Source organism: Myotis davidii, unplaced genomic scaffold (genome assembly GCF_000327345.1).
Source record: "Myotis davidii unplaced genomic scaffold, ASM32734v1 scaffold184, whole genome shotgun sequence".
Lineage (NCBI taxonomy): Eukaryota > Metazoa > Chordata > Mammalia > Chiroptera > Vespertilionidae > Myotis > Myotis davidii.
Window position 1 is genome coordinate 4,259,089 of NW_006297021.1, and position 7,191 is coordinate 4,266,279.

Sequence of the window (7,191 nt, forward strand, 5' to 3'; positions counted from 1 at the left end):
TTTTTAATCTTATTTTTATTTTTAGCAATTTTAGAAGTTCCTATTGTCATATTCTCAAACACAAAGATGTTCAGTCTACCAATTAGCTTATACCGTATTTCCCCAGTGTTTTTGATCTCCACCATTTCTTTCTGATTCTTAGAATTCCCATTTCCCTGTTTACATTATCCATCTATTCCTGCATATTGCCTATTTTCTCCATTAAAGACCTTAGCATATTGATCATAGGTTTTGTTGTTGTTATTGGTGTTTGTTTTAATTCCTGGTCTGATAATTCCTATATCCCTCTGATTCTGATGCTTGTCAATATCTTCATTTTTGCCTCTTAGTATGTTTTGTAATTTCTGTTGAAAGGTGGGCATGATGTACTGGGTAAGCATTCTTTTCAAAAATTTATTGAGGTGGTATTGGTTAATAAGATCATATAGGTTTCAAGTACCTTTCTATGACACATGATCTGTATATGGCATTGTGTGCCCACCAATTTGACTGTGGGTGGTGGTTAAGCATTCTATAGCCATATGAGTGTGTCTCAGTGCTTTGGTGAGATATCTTTGGCTACATTAAGGGCTGTGGTTTCTGTGGAATGGCAGGGATGAAAGTTTGAATGGATTTAGGAAGATGGAAGTAGACTGTTTGGAGTCATCAAGTTTAGGCAATCTTTAAGGAGTTGTGTTTCAGAGAGATCAAAAAAAAACAAACAAACAAAAAACCACCAAATAGTTAAATGAAATAAAAAAGAATCAGCAGCTAGTAAAGAAATCAAGATATGGCTTTTTAAAAAATGATGAAAAAAAAAATCACATGTTTGGGATAATGGCCAAAAATAAATGGTACACTAATATGGAAGAGAGGGTAAAATTGCTGGAATCAAAATAGAATACATTTGTAGGATTTGAGAGACTGTGTCTGATATACATATTAAAATTAATAAATACAAAGTAATGTCTGCTCTGCACCTCTTTTCTTTGCATCCCTTTCAAAATCTGACCCACTTAAGAATGACACCAGTTAAGCATGGATCTCTTATCTGATTAAAATAACTTGTGCTAAAGGGTGTATGAGGCTTAACATCCCATCTCAGGTCAATTATGTTTTTAAACTGGCAATAAGATAAATCTTTGATTGGAAGATATTTGGGGTGGCATTTTTCGAGCACTTGAGACATTACTTACCTGATATTTAGCTCTTTAGAGAGTAAACGAAGTTGAATTAGTCTTGTTTTCTAGTCCAAATGCCCCAACCTCAGCCCTAGATCCAGGAGAAGGGCAAAAACATTTGAAATGGAAACCAGGTGACACCGTCCACACAGCAAGGAAACCCGTTCCCACCAGGGGTGGCTCAGGGCAGCTTCTCTCCACCAGCACCTCCAGAACAGCGTCTGCTCATGACACTGAGGACAGAGCCTGGAAATGGTGTCAGGAGGTTGAAAATGAAGAAGTCACTCGCTTGGGAGCAAGCTCAGAAGGTGGATTCCCAAGGCTTCTTTCTTTCGGGAAGCAAAACCTCTTCAACTCAACAGTTCACTCGTCCTCAAAGAAAGTTATGCTCTTGCTCTGTCCCTGAACGTCTGCTGGATTCTGAACTGACTGGACTGAACCCGCGCCCTATGCGTGGTCCTAAAACGGCAGCCCTTTCCCCCTCTCATCTGAAATCACATCGTTTTAATGTCAGTTGACTAAATGAACGATACCTGCCCACAGTGCTGAATCTGAAAAGAACCCAAACGTAATCTTGCCTGGCTGGCCATGCCTATGAGCTGTGGGTTTCATAGGGTCTGACCTAAACTCGAACCCCTGACTGCAAGCCAGCCCACGAGCGACACACTCCCACCGCAAGCTCAGCATTGGCACTGAGGAAGGGGTTTCCTGGCCTGCGTAGAGGTCGCAGGGCAGACTGACTTTCAGAGGCCCACATCCCCCGTCCACCTTTAAAGCTGGCTCTCCTAAAGGAAGTGCAGTAGCCCAGCCAGCGTGGCTCAGTGGTCGTGTTGACCTGTGAACCAGGAGGTCATGGCACAGACCCGGGTTGTAGGCCTGATTCCAGTGTGGGGCGTGCAGTCAATGATTCTCTCTCATCACTGATGTTTCTCTCTCTCTTCCTCTCTGAAATCAATAAAAATATATTTTTAAAAAAGGTGCATTATACTTATGTTTAAGTATATACTAGTATGTGATATCTCATGCAGATCAGTGTGATCCATCCAAGTGAATTTATTTGTAGGATACCAGATACTCCAATTATGCACACAATTGATAAGAAATCAGGGCCTTTCTATGTAAGGGATTACATAAAAATGATTTAAAAAGATATATACCCACATGAACTGCCTGTCTGTCTCTGACGCATGTGCATGTAAAGGGTTCACAGTCTATAGACCAGTGATGGCGAACCTTTTGAGCTTGGCGTGTCAGCATTTTGAAAAACCCTAACTTAACTCTGGTGCCGTGTCACATATAGAAATTTTTTGATCTTTGCAACCATAGTAAAACAAAGATTTATATTTTTGATATTTATTTTACATATTTAAATGCCATTTAACAAAGAAAAATCAACCAAAAAAATGAGTTCACGTGTCACCTCTGACACGCGTGTCATAGGTTCACCATCACTGTTATAGAAGGTGGACATGTAATGGACACATTTGAAAACAGCTAGAACACAGCACCCTGTGTGATAACTTTCATAATTGTGCCTTCCTCCAGAGATAACAGCGTCATTATCAGGAGCGCCTGTCCTAGGAAACACGGCAAGGTTATGATTGTTTGTTACGGCTTTGGTTATATTAACATACACATTAATATTTATAAATATTTGATGCCATGTTAATTTTTCATGTAAGATGATTTATGTAACGCTGCTGTGCCCTGTTAGAGGGCATTTGCAATCTGCTTCAAAAGCAGCTGAACTGAGGCGTGTTCTGTAAGGGACCCCGCCTGTACATCACTGTTCTCACAGCGCGTTATCCCGAACAAAAGTGTCTCAAAATAAATTAGGTGAGGTGTGGATTTACTCCATTAACATGTTAAATAAAACATAAAGGAAGAGATCATGCTGAAACTGTCGGCTGCATTCTTAAAAGGTGCACTGTTCTCTGGAAGCAGGACAAAGTTTGCAGATACACTCTTGCTCCAAAACAAAGTCATCCAGCCAGCGATACGTTTGCAACATTGTTTTAAATAGCATGTGGTCTACATAGCATGCAAATGAGGATGTTCCGCCACGGATATTAACTTGGGATAGAAAACATTTGCGGTATTCTTGTTTTCTCGGTCAATTCTCTTCTGCTAAATTTGAATATTAAGGAAATTGAATATAAATGAGGCAGGTTATGTATAGTAAATAAATCAACTATGAATTATGAAATGACTATTTGCTTTAGGTGAAAAAATTAATTTGTTTTTAGAAAGTTTAAGTAGCTTTAAGCATGAAGTTACTTTACATATACAATGGGGACTTGGAGTCAATGATATACAGTATGAAGAATTATAGGTTTGTTTAGTATTATAATAATGTTTTATAACACAGTCCACCACTCCACATTACCAAATAGTATTACTGATTAAATGCTTTACTTATTTTTTCATTTTGGTAAAAAGAGCCATTGAGTAAATTATCTACAAAAACTCTAACATACCCTATTATATATGACTAGAGGCCCGGTGCAAGAAATTCATACACAAATAGGGTCCCTAGGCCTGACCGGTGATCAGGGCCAATTGGGGCCTTCCGGCTGCTGGCCAGGGCCTCCCTTACCTGGCTACGGGCTGCTGGCCAGGGCCTTCCTTCATTCCATTACACCCCCTTGTGGTCAGCGCACATCATAGTGAGCAATTGGTCTCCCAATCGAACTCCCACGGAGACAATTTGCATATTAGGCTTTTATATAGATAGATAGATAATTCATTTCCTTATTATAATGGATGTTACCTTAATATCCTTTTATCTCTCTACTGGGGGCCCAGTGCATGAAATTCGTGCACTGGGGGGGTGGGTGGGGGGGGGGAGTGTCCCTCAGCCCAGCCTGCCCCCTCTCACATACTGAGAGCCCTCAGGCGTTGACCCCCATCACCCTCCAATCGCAGGATCGGCCCCTTGCCCAGGCCTGACGCCTCCGCCAGAGGTGTCAGGCTTGGACAGGGGATCCCCATCTCCCCCCGATCACTGGCTCTGGCCCCCACCCAGGCCTGAGGCCTCTGGCCCAGGAATCATGCCTGGGCAGGGGACTCCCATCTCCCTCTGATCGCTTGCTCCACCCCCCACCCAAGCCTGACGCCTCTGACCCAGGTTTCAGGCTTGGGCAAGGGGACCATCATATCCCCCCAATCCCCGGCTCCACCCCCCACCCAGGCCTGATGCCTCGGCCAGAGGAGTTGACCCTCATCACCCTCCGATCACCAATCACTGGATCGGCCCCTTGACCAGGCCTGAGGCCTCCGGCAGAGGTGTCAGGCCTGGGCAGGGGACCCCCAGCTCCCCGTGGTTGCAAGCTCCACCCCTGCCCAGGCCTAACGCCTCTGGCCTAGGTGTCCGGCCCAGGCAGCGGGGACATGCAGTGGCAGCGGGGGGCGCCGTGATCGCACGGGCTCTGCCCCTGCCCCTGCAGGACACCTCTGGCTGAGGCGTCCGGCCCGGGCAGCGGGGACCCGCAGCTGCAGCGGCCCCATGATCGTGGGCTCCGCTTTAGGCCCAGGCAAGGAACCCCTAGCTCCTGGGACTGCCAGCTTCGACCGTGCCCAGCTCCCATCGCTGGCTCCACCCCTACTTCCTGCTATCACTGGCCAGGGCGGAAAAGGCACCTGATTCTCCGATTATGGCTGGGGGACAGGGCCCTTTGCCCTGCCCCCCAGCTCTTAGCTCCCCCCTGGGTTTCTGATCACTGTCAGTGGCAGGGGGCTTCTTCCTGCTTTCCCTTTCGCCTCCCTGCATTGTGCCTACCTATGCAAATTAACCTCCATCTTGTTGGCAGTTAACTGCCAATCTTAGTTGGCAGTTAATTTGCATAAAGCCCTGATTAGCCAATGAAAAGGGTAGCGTCGTACGCCAATTACCATTTTTCTCTTTTATTAGTGTAGATAGACAATTTTAATATTGTCAGTGGTTATACTCTTAGCAAATGTATTAACAAAACTTGAGCCTGGTGTATTTTTCTTTTTCAAAGTTTTTCAACATCCTTTTAAGTGTTCCTTTATTTCAATGAGATTCAAGTTTTCTTTACAGAGAACAAACTGAATATTTACTTATTTTTCTTTCTGTATACCCAAAATAAGACATCACCCTGTGGTATAACAGTAAGAATTTATTTAGAATTTTGGAAATTCTAATTTAAAGTACATATATTTTAAATAAAGTTATATATGCCTTGAATTAAATATTTTAGTATTTTATGTTTATCTAAAAATAATAATTGTGACTTTTCAATTGATCCCTTACATTATATTAAACTCTTAAAAACTTTAAAAAATCAACTCAAGAAATTAGCTATAATTTGACTTTGTAAAATTTGGTTTGCTCTCAATATCCAGTTTCGCAAAATTAACAATTAATTTGAGTTAAATGTAATGACTCCCTCCCCCCATATTTTTATACTCAAATGAATTCTGTCATCAGAATTATTCACATTACAAAAAAAATTGCTACAGGTCATGAGGGAGGAAAGTGCTTTAATTTAAGGTTGCCCAGAAAGATCTATGCACAAGGCATGTGAGGAAAAAGTAGGGTCAGGGTTACATTCCCAGGGGACAGACAGCTGGCACCCCACAGAATACATCATTTTCAAGTCATTTTGAATTCACATAAAAAATAAATGTAAAATAAAATCTCTCAAGGCAAATAGAAAAAAAGGCAGTCAGCAGTGGATAAATTGGGTTAAGCATAGATAATTTTTAAATATATTTTTATTAATTTCAGAGTGGAAGGGAGAGATAGAAACATCAAAGATGAGAGAGAATCATTGATCGACTGCCTCCTGCATGGCCTGGGCATGTGCCCTGACCAGAATTGAACCATGACCTCTTGGTTCGTAGGTCAAGGCTCAACCACTGAGCCATGCCGGCCGGGCTAAGCATAAGTAATTTGAGTTAGACGTAGAATAGTTGTGTTACAGATGTGGAACTTTACTAACATCCCCAATACATAGAAAATGAAAATATGGCTACAAGTATTGTTAGAGTACCACAAATCTCTTTTGTCAAATATTAACCAGAATTCACTCTTCAGAATTCTTGCTTCCTAAAAAAAGAAGGAATCAAAAATTTTAAGAGTGTGATATTATATATAATCAAAAAGTTACTAATCAATGTAATTAAAATTATCAGACTCATTGGCAGAACCACCTTTTAGAAAGAGAATGGCGCATCACCAGGCAGGAGAAACCCAGAATTAGGAGCTCTAGGTATAAAAGGAGAGCTGACGGGAAAAGGTAATCTAAGAGTGAACCCACATGAAGGTTAGCATTGTGCTTCATATTCTTAAACAAGTCTTTTGACAACTGAGATATATTTAAAAATCAGATTGAAAGATTTAATGTTGCACTGATTCCTTTATAGGTATAAATATGTATTAGGAAAACAGTAAATTAAGGAAAAGAATGTGGATTCTTAATTGTAGTATTGTTAAAGCATCCAAGAGGCCATGATACCTTAGTTTATTTTAAAACAAAGGCAAACTATAAAACTATGCTAGGACAGATAGATGTGAATAGATATAGACACATGTGCCTATCTATCTATCTATCCATCTGTCTATCCACACATACAAGGAGATACACACATGGATATATATGTGTGGGTATCTCCACATATGCAAATCTATATTGTTAGCTAATTGTTTACAACTTTCTATTGTAAAGTTTCTCAGCTAATCATAATATTACAAAGAAATAAAGCCATCATAAGAATAGCTTACAACTCCAAACTAAATTGAGTTATTTTTCTAAATTTAGGCAACACAAACTTGTTTCTTAAATACATTTGAGAGAGAGAGAGGGAGAGGGAGAGAGAGAGAGAGAGGTGTCTGAGAAGTCATAATTACAAAAATAATGTACAATTTCATTGAAATCTATAATTTATATTTGGAGACAATTTAGCTATCAAAATTAAATAAATGTTAGCACTTCCAGATAAGGGATTAACTGAATTAAAATCCTAAACTACAAAGCAGTTTTTCTAGCTAAACATGAAACAATTCTTA

The 7,191-nt window shown here is 40.9% G+C and overlaps 1 long non-coding RNA gene across 1 annotated transcript in view; it reads left to right on the top strand.

The window, feature by feature from the left end:
* LOC107184495 overlaps positions 1-6,507 on the top strand; it is a 9,067-nt gene extending 2,560 nt beyond the window's left edge. Inside the window, exon 3 of the long non-coding RNA XR_001515340.1 lies at positions 6,496-6,507. This is a non-coding gene — a long non-coding RNA (uncharacterized LOC107184495). The remainder of the gene's footprint in view (positions 1-6,495) is intronic.
* The last annotated feature ends 684 nt before the right edge of the window (positions 6,508-7,191 follow it).